Consider the following 15,222-nt stretch of genomic DNA (forward strand, 5'->3'; position numbering starts at 1 on the left):
TGATGTTCTTCAACAATTCCATTAATCTTCAGTTTTTTTCCTCTTTGAAGTGAAAGTCTGCTATGACTTTCAAGTTTCTTTTGAAATAATTATAGATTCACAGGAAGTTGTAAAATGTCCAGGGATGTCTTAGGTACTCTTCACTAATTCCAGTGGTGGCATCTCGCGTAGCCATAGAGCATTATCAAAACCTGGAAACTGACATAGGTACAATTCAGAAAGCTTACTCAGATCGCAACCGTTTTGTATGCATTCATTTTTGTATGTGTGTATGTGTGTGCGTGTGTTCTGTGCATTTTTATGTGGTGTAGATCTCTGTAACTACCACTTCCACAGTCAAGATACAGAACCGTAGCCTCACCACAAGGCTCCAACTTGCAATCTTTGCTGACACTCTGACACGTTTTCCTCCACCCCTTCCCCTTGGCAACCCCATAGTCTGTTCTCCATCTTTACAATTTTATTTCAATAATTTATATAAATGTAATTGTGCAAACTCGAATTTTTAAAGGGAAAAAACAAGTCACAGATAGTTTTGTTAGCACTGTAAAATAGTCTTTAACATTCATCTGTTTTATGTTCTATTTGTCTCAAAAAAATTTGCTTTGTTCTTTCCTGTACTTTCTGATATCAGGATAGGAAATCAATACCAAACAAAACAATTCCATTCATTTTTTTCCATAGCTTGGTTTTCACTGTTGTTGCATAACATTTATTTTTCTATTTACTCTTTCTCTCTGTTTTCCGTCACATAAAAGTAACTTTGTGTTCTTTACCTCTTCTAAGAAAATTTGGTAATGAGTCTTTAATGTGAATCCTGGACCACCCTTGTTTTGATTTTGTGTTATGGGTGTTCTTTTGTGTGATCGTTCTCATGGAGAGTTCTTGTGAAGCTGGGATTTTCCAGTGGTTTGTCAAAATGGAAATAGATATTTAACAAACCAAACACAAAATGACCTTGCTCCAGGAATGCATCATTTGTGAGAAAACACTACGTCTTCCAACTAGAGATTGTGAATATTACTCTTATTATCCTTTACTCCCTTTTATTAAAACTGTATTTTTTTACACATTTGTATAACTCAGGTAATGAAATGTGAAACTACGTGATTGCCTACCAATTACAATTGATGTTAATGATGCTACTGGGAGGCCAACCCTACAGTGGCTGCACCAAGTCTAGGGACTTGCTAGCTTTGATAAGTTACATGGGATTGCCTACGTACTAAATGTAGGTGGGGGACAGGTCCGAGGATGTGGCAGCACCAACCCGCCCTGACATCAAAGCTCTGGACGGGGTGCCAGGCACCGCGCAGCCAAGAGCAGGAGGTGGGCACCTGATGGCGTATGACACTGTAGCATCCAGGGGATCACCACCAGGGGCAAATGAACCCCAGGACCATGGCCATGAGCGCTGCCAGATGGGCCGCTTGGTGGGCTTCTGGCCCCGGACACACCACGTCACAAGCCAGGCAGGTGGGGGGCAGGCAGGAGAAGAGGATGGTGCCTGGGAGGGGTGATGGGGAGGAGGGGCGCTGGAGCGGCGGTCGGCCGGTCGCCGGGCTGCCACCAGGGGTGGGCAGCAAATTAAGGCAACTGGGACACGCTCCCCCACCCTCTCCCCAGTGGACCCTTCCTACTTGCCATCCTCCCCGCCCAACAAGCCTCCACCACCGATGATGCGCAACGACAATGATCGCACAGGACCATCCATCCCACCAGCACCAACAAACCCTGCACCACGAGCTGTGTGAGGCACGAGGGAGCCCCTGAGGGAAGAAACAGGACCGCGGTGGTGGCCACAGGAACTCAACACCAGCGGGCTCTCTTCCCTCTGTGTTTTTGCAGGTGATGGCTCCAACCTCTCTCTCTTCCTTACAGCCAGGAGCCCCTCTTCCCCCACGCCACCCAACGCGTGACCACACAGGGCCTGCAGTGGGGGTGGGGGGGGAAGGGGCAGGCATGGCAGGAGAGGAGGGCAGATGTCGCCGGGTCTGCACTTGGGGGGATGGAGGTCCCCACGGGCCCTGCCATGGAACCCCCAGCTGTGCACCCCAAGGAGCCCGGAGGCACCCCCAGGGGCTAATGATTAGCAAGCAAAGCTCAGACAGGCATAGCCCTGGGAGGAACCCGGGCCGCAAGTGCGTTCGAAGTGTCGATGATCAATGTGTCCTGCAATTCACATTAATTCTCACAGCTAGCTGCATTCTTCATCAACGCAGGAGCCAAGTGATCCACCGCTAAAAGTCATACAAGGTCGATTTGGCAAGGGCGCTCCCAACAATGGGAGGCCCTCCTGGCACAGCACGTCCCCCAGAGGGGTTACCTCAGGCCGGCCAGTCAGACAGCAATGGGACGAGACTCCAGAGAGGGGTTGGAAGGTTTCACAACACGGGGAGGTGGTGCCGTCCACGGGAGTGAGAGGGACAAATGCTGCCACAACCCCACAGGCTCCCGGGGGTTCCTGCCCCCACAGCACAGGGCATACGCCACATGCGTGGCACACATGCGACAGCACGATGGCCACTGGGTACAGCCCCCAACGGCATCAGCAGTGACACGCAAGTGCAGCACGGCCCCGGCAGCTGGGGAGACGGAGTCAGCAGTGGAGGTGAGGGAGGGGCAGACCCCTCCCAAACGGACTCCCCCGTGGGCCCACAGCACCCAACCCACGGGTGGACAGGTGACCCCCACAAGGGGTCCTTAAACCTCCGCACTAGAAAGTGCTGGGTACCTGGATGGTGGAGGCGGACGAGGAGTGGAGGGCTGGCGTCCAGCCCCCTACCCTCAAGAAGCCCTAGTGGGAAGGCTGGGGAGAGCCAGTGGGCCAGGCCGGGCCAGGTGGCGCGGTGTGGCAGAGGCAATGATGGTGGCAGTGGCAGCGATGCGAACCCGGCCGGCCCCAACGGGAGCAGGTGGGATGGGGCTGAGCCGGCAGGACAGGGAGGGATGACAGCCCCGGCAGGGAGGACACAGAGACCCACAACTCGTCGTGATGCCGAGAACCACCCCCGCGCCCGCCGACACACACGTGGGGGCCACGGCAGGGGACAGTTCCCCGCTGCTCACCAGGCCGGTGAGCCATCCAGCCTGCCCCCCGACACGCACACACAGTTTCATCCCAGCACGTGTGTCTCTGTCTACCCTCTCTCTCCCTCCCGCCAGCACACATGCCACATGGGGAACACAGTCAGCCAAGAAGGAAGGACGCAGTGGCGCCTCTGCAGCTTTGCTCTTCTCCGTTAATGATCCCTCGACATGTTCAACTATGGAAATTTTGTTATGACTTTTACTTCCTCTAGATAGTCAAGTTCGACTGTCTTCTCAGTGCTCCACCAGGGCAGTGGGCTGACCTGGCGGGGCCGATCCAAGGGCCTCACTGAACCATCCAATCAGTAGTAGTGACTGGCAGTGTGTACAAAGGGTAGGGACTTCACGCAAGTCTATGACCTGCACTTACTGGGAATTCGTCATTCATGGGGAATAATTGCAATCCCCGATCACCATCACCAATGGTGTTCAACAGGTTACCCGCGTCTGCCACATACGGTAGGCACACGCTGAGCCAGTCAGTGCAGCACGCGTGCAGCCCCGGACATCTAAGGGCATCACAGACCTGTTATTTCTCAATCTCGGGTGGCTAAATGCCACTTATCCCTCTAAGAAGTTGGGGGATGCTGACCGCTTGGGGGTCGTGTAACTAGTTAGCATGCCAGAGTCTCCTTCATTATCAGAATTAACCAGACAAATCACTCCACCAACTAAGGCCATGCACCACCACCCATGGAATCAAGAAAGACCTATCAATCTGTCAATCCTGTCCATGTCCAGGCCGGGTGAGGTTTCCCATGTTGAGTCAAATTAAGCTGCAGGCTCCACTCCTTGTGGTGCCCTTCCACCAATTCCTTTAAGTTTCAGCTTTGCAACCATACTCGCCTGGGAACCCAAAAATCCAAAGACTTTGGTTTCTGGGAAGCTGCCCAGCGGGTCATGGAAATAACGCCGCGGCATCACCAGTCGGCATTGTTTATGGTCGGAACTACGACGGTATCTGATCGTCTTCGGAACTCCGACTTTCGTTCTTGGTTAATGAAAACATTCTTGGCAAATGCTTTAGCTCTTGTCAGAACTGCACCAGTCCAAGAATTTCACCTCTAGTGGCACAATACGAATGCCCCCAGCCGTCCCTCTTAATCATGGCCTCAGTCCTGAAAACCAACAAAAAAGAACCGAGGTTCTATTCCATCTTTCCTAGCTGAGATATCTAGGTGGCTCGGGCCTGCTTTGAACACTCTAACTTTTTCAAAGTAAACGCTTTGGGCCACGGGACACTCAGCTAAGAGCATCGAGGGGGTGCTGAGAGGCAAGGGGCGGGGACGGGCCATGGCTAGCCTGCCCGCCCACTCCCAAGATCTAACTACGGGGTTTTAAACAACTTTAATATATGCTATTGGAGCTGGAATTACTGTGGCTGCTGGCTCCAGACTTGCCCTCCAATGGATCCTCCTAAAGGATTTAAAGTAGACTCATTTCAATTACAGGGCCTCGAAAGAGTCCTGTATTGTTATTTTTCATCACTACCTCCCCGGGTCGGGAGTGGGTAATTTTTGCACCTGCTGCCTTCCTTGAATGTGGTAGCTGTTTCTCAGGCTCCCTCTTCAGAGTCGAACTCTGATTCCCCATCACCCATGGTCACCGTGGTAGGCACAGCAACTACCATCGAAAGTTGATAAGGCAGATTTTCGAATGGGTCGTCGCTGCCACTGGGGGCATGCCATTGGCCTGAGGTTATCTAGAGTCACAAAAGCTGGTGGCACCTGACCCTCCTGCCGGGGCTGGAGAGGGGCTGACTGGGTTGGTTTTGATCTGATAAATACACGCATCTTCCCCGCGAAGGAGGTCAGCGCCCTTTGGCATGTATTAGCTTTAGAATTACCACAGTTTTCCAATTAGGAGAGGAGCGAGTGATCAAAAGAACCATAACTGATTTAATGAGCCATTCACAGTTTCACGGACCGGCCCTGCCTACTTAGACATGTATGGCTTAATCTTTGAGACAAGCATATGGTGCTGGTAGGATCAACCATGTAAGTAGAAAGCGGCCTCCGGGCCTCACGAGGATGAGCCCGGAGTCCAGGTCATGAGGATGGGCATGGCAGGGCAGGCAACTGGGTATGTGGGAGGGAGGGAAGCAAGGCTGAGCGGTGGGAGGGGGGCGGTGGCGCGGCGAACCGGACATCCCATACACCCACATGACACATCCCCGACCTGCTCACCACTCCCAACCCTTCGCACCAACGTGCGAGGAGGCAGACCGCCCAACCCGTGCGTGGCAGCTGTGAGGGACCAGCAGCCGCTCGTGCACGGCGGGCACGGGGCGGCCCCGATGTTTGGGCAGCGAACCAGAGGCGGACTGTAGTGCCCAGGGTCTCACCACCAGCGGCCTCCGAGCACGAAGGCGACCCTGCGCGGTACCAGGAGCGGTCGACTGGCCTTCGGCGGGCCCGCGGCTCCCCCATCGCCGCCGCCGTCACGGCCAGCCCCCGGAACCCTCTTTCCTGCACGCGCCGCAGGCCGACTCCAAACCCTCCGGGCGCCCACCAGACCCACGCGGGGAGCCGCCGACCTGGTCCCGAAGGCGCGCACCCGGGGACACGAACAAAGGGCCAACCAGTGGCCCCCGGCAGCGCCCCACAAGGCGGAGCCGGGTTTGGTCCCAGACGGGGCAACCACAGCCTAAGCGGGTGAGCCGCTCAGGGAGAGAGGATCCGCAGGTGGGGTGGGGGGCACAGACAGGAAAGACCAGGGACCGCGAGGGCAAGGTCACCCGGGAGCCCACAGAGGGGCGGCTCGGGGAGAAACCTCAGGCATGGCCGGGCCACCAGGAAAACGCGGCCATGGGATCCCACCGCCACAGACACGAGGGAGGTCCCTCGGCACTCCGCCTAGGACGCCAGATGGCCCTCGGCACCCACCGAGACCCGCCTCACGAGCCCTGGTTTCCGCCATCGGGACCCCAAAGCGACCTCAGCCACAAACCCAACGCCAGGGCCACGTTGCTCATTTCTCGTCCATCCTCCGACCCGGTCAAGCTCCGGGAGACCGGCGTGGCCCCCACTTGGGATGCTTCCTAGGGCCAGGTGGCCCAACCCCGTACCACGCAAACACGGTCATCCGCACTAGTCGCTGCTCCCCAGGGGAGCGGGCGGAGAGCCGGCTCACAGTGGAGCGGGTCATGCGCCGGACGGAATGCCAGGCACAGCCACCGCTTGCGCAGCCTCCCAACCGCTAGGACGCCGGCACCGACCGGCGGGATCCTCCCCCGTCTGGAAAGGGGGAGGTGGGGGCTACACAGTAGGCGACGAGCCGCCCTCGGTCCCCACCGCGGAGGCCGGTGGAACCCTCCATCTCCCCCCCTCACCCCGTCGAGGGGGAAGCCGAGGAGGGTTCTCTGCAAGCGAGTCGCTATGGCAGCGCTACCATAACGCAGAGAGAGGCGGCAGGCCGGGGGATCCCGTACCCCAAATGCACACCTCTCGGATCGCTACAGAAGGCTTTCTCACTGAGGGTGGGTCACACTCCCTACCCCCAGTCGCCCCTCGTCAGGCCCGCAGAGGTGCTCAGGGACGCCTGGGGAAGGGAGGGGGCCTGCATACCAGGTAAATTCTGCGTGTGGGAACCTTCAGCCTTCGCGGTCTGGGCGGGGGTCCTGGCCAATGCGCGTGCGCGCAATCCCGCAAGGGCCCCCCAGCCCCCCGTCCACCCGCCTCCTTTCTCCCAGGCAAAGCACCTCCAAGTAAACCCACACACAACCTGTCGGAGGCAGAACGGTAGCCCCTCGGCGGCCGGCCGGCGCACGCGTCGCCTGCCCAAGCCCACCGCGATCGCTCACACAGCCGGCGCGCACCCACCAGAGGGGAGCACTGGACCTGAGTTTGCCAGACCAGGCGGAGCCCTTCCCTGCATGGGAGGGGCACGTCTCCCTCTACCGCCTCAACCCCCACACCAACGAGCTCCCTTAGGACCCACTTGCAGACACCGCGGCGGTGACTGGAGGACGGGGCGCTGGGGGTGGGAACCACACACCACCGCTGGGCCTCAGGCACCTGAGGTATAAGCTGGAGGTGGGAAGGGGGAGCCGGGCGCGGTAGGCTCACGCCTGTCATCCCCGCCCTTTGGGAGCAAGGGAAGGTGGATCCCTCGATCCGGAGCCCTGGCAACATGGTGAAACCTTGTATTTTGTCTCTAAAAAAATACAAAAACTACCTGGTTTCCTAACCTGGACACAAGTTAATAAATAGATAAATAGGCCGGTCGCGGTGGCTCACGCCTGTAATGCCAGCACTTTGGGAGGCCGAGGCAGGCGGATCACGGAGGTCAAGAGATAGAGACCATCCTGGCTACCACAAGAACCCCGTCTCTACTCAAAATACAAAAAATTAGCCAGGTGTGGTGGCGGGCGCCTGTAGTCCCAGCTACTTGGGAGGCTGAGACAGGAGAATGGCATGAACCCAGGAGGCAGAGCTTGCAGTGAGCCGACATCACGCCACTGCACTCCAGTCTGGGCAAGACAGCGAGACTCCATCTCAAAAAATAATAAGAAAAATGAATAGATTAAAATTGAAAATTAAAAAAAAAAAAAAACGTAGCCGGGCGGGTGCAATTCTTCACTCCTGTCATCCCAGCCCTTTGGGAGGCCAAGGTGGGCAGATCACCTGAGGTTGCCAGTTTGAGACCCGCATGACCCACATAGAGAAATGCCGTCTCTACTAACAATACAAAATCAGCCGGGTGTGGTAGCACATGCCTGTAATCCCAGCTACTCAGGAGGCTGAAGCAGGAGAATTGCTTGAACACGGCAGGAGGAGGTTGCGGTGAGCCGTGACGGTGCTGTTACACCCCAGCGTGGGCAACAAGAGTGAAACTCTGTCCAAAAATAAAATAAAATAAGTGCTGTATTCTGTAATTTTTACTTCCTACCCTGAGAAGAACATAATACAGCTGTTGTCTTTCCGCCTGCCTGCCGGCTGGCCTGTGACAGGGCCTCACTCTGTCTTTTGCCGAGACTGGAGTGCAGTGACACCATTATGGCTCACTCACTGCAGCCTCAAGGTCCTCAGGGTTAGGCAATTCCTCAAGGGATCCTACAGCCTCAGCCTCCCAAAATGTTGGGAGTACAGACGTGAGCCACCAGCACCCTGCCTGAGTTAATACATCTGGTCTCATTACATCTTAACCACACACTCATGAAGAACTCAAGTCAAGAGACAGTCTGTAAGAGACTCTCAGCATTCTCTTCTGAAAGCAGTGAGGTGGATGGCGGCCCTTGTCCTGAGCTCCTGGGGTTTTAGGTGACCATGCATAGAGGAGAGATTTCCAGTGTTTCCAGAAAGGCACGAGCCACAGTCACTGGGGCATCCAAGCACGAGATGGGGTTTCTGACAGCGATGTAAGGGCCAGGAAGGGCCAGAATCTGCCAAGGCCCATGTCCCAGGCTGGGGTCGATGGAACCCAAGGTAGAGGGAGTCGGCAGTCCGCACAGAGAGAGCTCCAACCCTAGGCCCCACTATGCAGACCGAATCAGAAGGAAGAGAGTCCTTCATCCTACATGCCACATCCCTCCACTGAACTTGGGAGTGCATCCATTTTCCAAATATGAGGTGACTCTCGCTTTGCAATGGATCACAAGGGGCCGGGCTTCCCAGAGTCGGCAGGGTAAAGAAGTCATTCTGGCTTGGCCTCCCCCATCCCCTGGTAACTGGTGAGTTTATTTATTATTATTATTATTATTATTATTATTATTATTATACTTTAAATTTTAGGGGGCATGCGCACAATGTGCAGGTTAGTTACATATGTATGCATGTGCCATGCTGGTGTGCTACACCCATTAACTTGTCATCTAGCACTACATATTATCTCCTAATGCTATCCCTGCCCCCTTCCCCACCCCACAACAGTTCCCAGAGTGTGATGTTCCCCTTCCTGTGTCCATGTGTTCTCATTGTTCAATACCCACCTATGAGTGAGAACATGTGGTGTTTGTTTTTTTGTCCTTGTGATAGTTTACTGAGAATGATGATTTCCAATTTCATCCATGTCCCTACAAAGGACATGAACTCATCATTTTTTATGGCTGCATAGTATTCCATGGTGTATACGTGTCACATTTTCTTAATCCAGTCTATCATTGTTGGACATTTGAATTGGTTCCAAGTCTTTGCTATTGTGAATAGTGCCACAATAAATATACATGTGCATGTGTCTTTATAGCAGCATGATTTATAGTCCTTTGGGTATATACCCAGTAATACGATCGCTGGGTCAAATGGTATTTCTAGTTCTAGATCCCTTTTCCATCCCCATCAAGCTACCAATGACTTTCTTCACAGAATTGGAAAAAGCTACTTTAAAGTTCATATGGGACCAAAAAAGAGCCTGAATCTCCAAGTCAATCCTAAGCCAAAAGAACAAAGCTGGAGGCATCACACTACCTGACTTCAGACTATACTACAAGGCTACAGTAACCAAAACAGCATGGTACTGGTACCAAAACAGAGATATGGATCAATGGAACAGAACAGAGCCCCCAGAAATAATGCCACAAATCTACAACTATCTGATCTTTGACAAACCTGAGAAAAACAAGCAATGGGGAAAGGATTCCCTATTTAATAAATGGTGCTGAGAAAACTGGCTAGCCATATGTAGAAAGCTGAAACTGGATCCCTTCCTTACACCTTATACAAAAATCAATGCAAGATGGATTAAAGACTTAAATGTTAGACCTGAAACCATAAAAACCCTAGAAGAAAACCTAGGTATTACCATTCAGGACATAGGCCTGGGCAAGGACTTCATGTCTAAAACACCAAAAGCAATGGCAACAAAAGCCAAAATTGACAAATGTGATCTAATTAAACTAAAGAGCTTCTGTACAGCAAAAGAAACTACCATCAGAGTGAACAGGCAACCCACAAAACTGGTGAGTTTAAATGAGCCCAGGCTGGCCGGGCCGGAGCCGCTATTGGGGGGAGGGTGGTGGGAGGGGTGGAAGGGGTACCTGAGGCACTGCAGAAATTGGGTCTGAGCCTCGAGGATGACGGTGCTGCGGGAACCCCTCCAGCCTGCTACATGGCAAGCACTAAACCACTATGCTTACCGAGATGGGGTTTTCCCCGCAGAATGCCTTTATGCAGAAGTACACTCAGAAGAAGCCTTGTTTTTACTGGCTACCTGTTCTTACTACCCAGGAAAGGCCTATAACACATATAGTCTCTTCAAAGTACACAGTTTTCCTACACTGCAATGCAAATACCTGCTTGCAAAATGTTGTGTTGATCTCAGCAAGCTTGCAGAAGGGGAACAAATCTTATCTGGTGGAGTGTTCCATAAGCAGAAAAGCCATGATGATATTGTTACCAAGTTTGGTGATTCAGCTTGCTTTCCCCTTCCATTGTTGGGACATGTATATTGCAAGACAGATCAGCTTGTCAAAGGATCAGAATACTACCAAAAGTGCCTTAGTTTAAATCCTTTCCTCTGGTATCCCTTGAATCATTATGTGAAATAGATGAAAAGCCAGATCCTGACCAAACATTTAAATTCACATCTTTACAGAACTTTAGCAACTGTCTGCCCAACTCTTGCACAACACAAGTACCTAATCATAGTTTATGTCACAAACAGTCTGAGACCTTTCTTACGGAAACACCCCAGGACACAACTGAATTAAACAGATTGAATTTAGAATCTCCCAATTCAAAGTATTCCTTGAATACAGATTCCCCAGTGTCTTCCATTGATTCAGCTGTAATTTCACGTGATACTGTCCAACTGGGAACAGGAACTTCCATATTATCAAACAGGTTCAAAATAAACCAAAAACTGGTCGAAGTTTATTAAGAGGACCAGCAGCTCTTAGTCCATTAACCCCAAGTTTTGGGATTTTGCCATTAGAAACCCCAAGTCCTTGAGATGGATCCTATTTCCAAAACTACACTGATACACCTTCTGTAATTGATGTGCCATCCACCGGAGCCCCTTCAAAAAAGTCTGTTGCCAGAATTGGCCAAACTGGAGCAAAATCTGTCTTCTCACAGAGTGGAAATAGCCGAGAGGTAACTCCAATTCTTTCACAAACGGGAAGTCCTGGTCCATAAACAAGTACAACACCTCAGGTATTGAGCCCCACTATGACATCTCCCCCAAATGCACTGCATCAAAAAAGTTCACAAGTCTTTACTAGTGACAGTTCCACAACCAAGAAGAATAGGAAGAAATTAAAAATGAAGTTTCCACCTAAAATCCCAAACAGAAAAACAAAAAGTAAAACAAATAAAGGAGGAATAACTCAGCCTCATATAAATGACAGCCTGGAAATTACAAAATTGGACTCTTCCATCAATTCAGAAGGGAAAATATCCACAATCACACCTGAGATTCAGGTATTAATCTACAAAAAGCAGCAGCAGAAGGCTTGATGAGGCTTCTTCCTGAAAAGGGGAAAGGTTATTTAGCTTTGTGTTCATACCACTGCAAAGAAGCTATAAATATTTTGAGCCATCTACCTTCTCACCACTACAATTCTGGTTGGGTACTGTGCCAAATTGGAAGGGTCTATTTTGAACTTTCAGAGTACATGCAAGCTGAAAGAATATTCTCAGAGGTTAGAAGGATTGAGGATTATAGAGTCAAAGCCATGGAAATCTACTCTACAACACTTTGGCATCTTCAAAAACATGTTGCTCTTTCAGTTCTGTCAAAAGACTTAACAGACATGGATAAAAATTCACCAGAGGCCTGGTGTGCTGCAGGGAACTGTTTTAGTCTGCAACAGGAACACGATATTGCAATTAAATTCCTCCAGAGAGCTATCCAAGTGGATCCAAATTATGCTTATGCCTATACTCTATTAGGGCATGAGTTTGTCTTAACTGAAGAATGGACAAAGCATTAGCTTGTTTTTGAAATACTATCAGAGTCAATCCTAGACATTATAATGTATGGTAAGTGGTAATGAAGTGTAAAGACAAAGTCTTGTTGATGGTGTTGGTAGTCAATAATTTTTCTTGTTAGATAGCTCTTTATTTTCCTGAATTTGGTTAATAATACTTAGGGGTGATACATACTGTTCAATAACTTCAAACTAACATGTTTTCTTATGAAATGAATGTCTTTAACAAACTCTTAATTTAACTAATGATAATAGAATACCAGATCCTTACACTCAACAGTTTCAGTCTTCTACCAAACTTTTGCAGATACCATAGTTGGGTTTTGTTTGTTTGCTTGTTTAGTTTCGTTAATTGATTTGCTACTTTCTCTTCGAACACATAAATGGTGATTGGGACAAAAAGTGCTTGGGAAATTGGAAAGGAATAGCATAATTCACTTACTGGGTAATAGAAAAAAACCCTGAAAAAAATCACTAGTTGCTGCTTTTTGACAGTGTTCCAGTTTATTGAGTTACTATTAAGAACTTAGTGTACCCTTTTATTTAGCAGTATCTCTGTTTTACTTTTTTGTACTTGGGTATAAGTAGACACATCAGAAATTACTACCAGGTCATATTGTTATCAACTGAATAACATGAAAAATTTTGGTCCTACTTCTGCCTCAACACCATACTTACTGTTGACATTTATTGTATTTTTCTGGACTGACTTAAAAGTTTAAATATCAAGAGAATGTCAGGCACGGTGGCTCATGCCTGTCATCCCAGCACTTTGGGAGGCCGAGGCAGGTGGCTCACAAGGTCAAGAGATTGAGACCATCCTGGCCAACATGGTGAAACCCCGTCTCTATTAAAAGTATAAAAATTAGCTGGGCATGGTGGCAGATGCCTGTAGTCTCAGCTACTCGGGAGGCTGAGGCAGGAGAATCGCTTGAACCCAGGAAGTGGATGTTGCAGTGAGCCAAGATTACGCCATTGCACTCCAGCTTGTGCCACAGAGTGAGACGCTGTCTCAAGAAAAAAAAAAATACAATAAAATACAATAAAATAAATAAATAAATAAATATCAAGAGAAAGTATAATTCTGAAGTCATAACTCTGTGGTAGTTTTTGTCAGATAGGGTTATCTTTGGAGTTAATTATTATAGCAGTGGTTTATCACTTGATTTCCTTCTAAATCTGAAGCATTATATTACTAAAACATTTTTTGATTTGTGAATATGTTGTTTAATGGATTCTATCTCATTTTACAGTAGTAGTTGCAGTGCCTGAAAGGTTGCCAAAAAAAAAGTGCTAGCTTTTGCTGACCAATGTAACAATCAACTTGCCAATACTGCCTTCTCTTCCAATAGCTATGTTCTCCATAATATTTTAAGAACTCAGTTCTTCATAAGACTTGTGTTGTTTTTGATGTTTTCTCAAGTCTGGTTGATCCTTGTCTTGTTCTTTTTTAAATGTGTATTGTCTGTTCAGCTATTTTGCAAGAGCCACATTCTTAAAAAACTTAACCATATCAAAAATTGTGTTTAAAGGAGGATTATTCAGATCGGCAAGCTTTTACTAGGAGAAGTTTAAATGCTGACTTATTTAGGTAACTCTAAATACTGAGCAACTTTATTCTAACTACAAAATAGATAGACTTTCTTTTGTTTTCACTTTCACTATCATTATCACCGTGTTTAATACCTTTTCTCCATCTATAACACAATTATAACGATACACAAAGCCACTCAAATAAAGCAGATATATTTTGCTTAAAAAAAAAAAAGAAGTCATGATGTGACACACAATGAGGTGTGACTGGAATCTATAATCTCCAGTGAAAACCGATGAAACAGGGTCAAACCCCATGTCTACTAAAAATAAAAAAATGAGTCGGGCATGGTGGCGCTGAGGCAGAAGAATCGCTGGAACCCAGGAGGCAGAGGTTGCAGTGAGCTGAGATCACGCCACTGCACTCCAGCCGGGGGGGGACAGAACAAGACTCCATCTCAGAAACAAACAAACACACAAAGACAATAAAGGTGTTTAACTCAATGTGTCAGGCTCAGGTCTCTTGACAGGATACATCCAGCACCTGGGGAAACGTCGAGGGGTGTGGTGGAATCTATTCTGTGGCCTCAAGGAAGGGTTTGAGAGATAGCCCCGCAAACGTGATGGCCTAAGGAAGCCCCTCCGTCCAAGAAGCGATATTCATTTGCATCCTGTAGCCACCCACGAGGGAGAATCAGGCTTTCTACAGACCCCCCACCCCCCACCCCACCCCACCGCACCCCTCTGCCTAGTGAAATGAGCTCTCCCTCCGTCAGGCTCTATTCGCGCCAAGTGGTTTTGTAACCTCCAGCGTGTGTGCCTGGGCTGCAGGATGGGGTGAGGCCGGCTGTGGACAAAGGAGGCGATAAAGCGGCGGTGTCCCACGGGTGCCCGGGACGTGGGACGTGAGTGGGGTGGCCAGAGCCTAGGGAACTCATCGCCTGTCAGGACGCCTCCCCTCCTGGTCCCCTCTCTGACCTATGCTCCACATCTTTGCAGTTCAGTGGGGACCTTGTGGGTGGAAGTCGCCATCCCTTTGGACTTTAGCCGAGGATGGCCAGGCTCCCAAGAGTCTCCCCGGAGTCGGGTCCTTGGGCAGGCTCACAAGGATGCTGACAGTGATGATGATGGTGATGTAAGTTGGAGGCCTTGGGCCAATGCAGAGGTATCCGTTTGACCTCAGTGGGAGAAGTCAGCTTTGCGGAGTCCCGTGCTTCCTTCCAGAGACTCATCCAGCACTAGCAAGCATGGTCCCAAGGATCCCAGCTCCCAGCAGAGCCACTTTTGTTCACACAGGATCCTGGGCAAGAAAGTTCTCAGCACGTTTAGGCCTCCTAGCCAAAAAGCCAAAGCTACCTCTGGGATTTTTTTCAAAGGGCCAGTGGTTCCACAATGGGCTGTGGGTAGTTGTGGAAATGGAGAGAAGTGTTTGCAGATACACATTTGAGACAGAACGGACAGGGCTTGGTCACAGGTCATGTAGGACACGAGCAGATGCACATTGAGAAAACCCTCCCAGCATCCTAGGTGAACAGAGGTATGCCTTTTTGAGACAGTCGAGGGAGAGGCAACCCCAGATTTTAAGGTTGGATCTTTATTAATATGTAGTATCTATGAGGTTTCCAAGTCAAGAAATCAACTTGCCAGTTCTGTACAGCATTCTGTAGGGAGATCATATCTGGGATGCCTAAAGTTAAGAATTCAGGCCATGGTAATGGATTAGATTAGATGTA

At 49.8% G+C, this 15,222-nt stretch overlaps 1 non-coding gene and 2 pseudogenes across 1 annotated transcript; 2 read left to right on the forward strand and 1 right to left on the reverse strand.

Annotated features, from left to right (window-relative positions):
- Positions 1-2,097: 2,097 nt before the first annotated feature.
- Positions 2,098-2,249, reverse strand: LOC129395802 (5.8S ribosomal RNA). The gene has a single exon (XR_008623015.1). It is a non-coding gene; the product is annotated as a 5.8S ribosomal RNA (ribosomal RNA).
- Positions 2,250-10,099: 7,850 nt separating this feature from the next.
- Positions 10,100-11,162, forward strand: LOC129395651 (cell division cycle protein 27 homolog; annotated as a pseudogene).
- LOC130541188 (cell division cycle protein 27 homolog) lies at positions 10,825-14,666 on the forward strand (annotated as a pseudogene).
- Positions 14,667-15,222: the final 556 nt, after the last annotated feature.

This window comes from Pan paniscus, chromosome Y (assembly GCF_029289425.2).
Source record: "Pan paniscus chromosome Y, NHGRI_mPanPan1-v2.0_pri, whole genome shotgun sequence".
In the NCBI taxonomy this organism is placed as follows: Eukaryota; Metazoa; Chordata; class Mammalia; order Primates; family Hominidae; genus Pan; species Pan paniscus.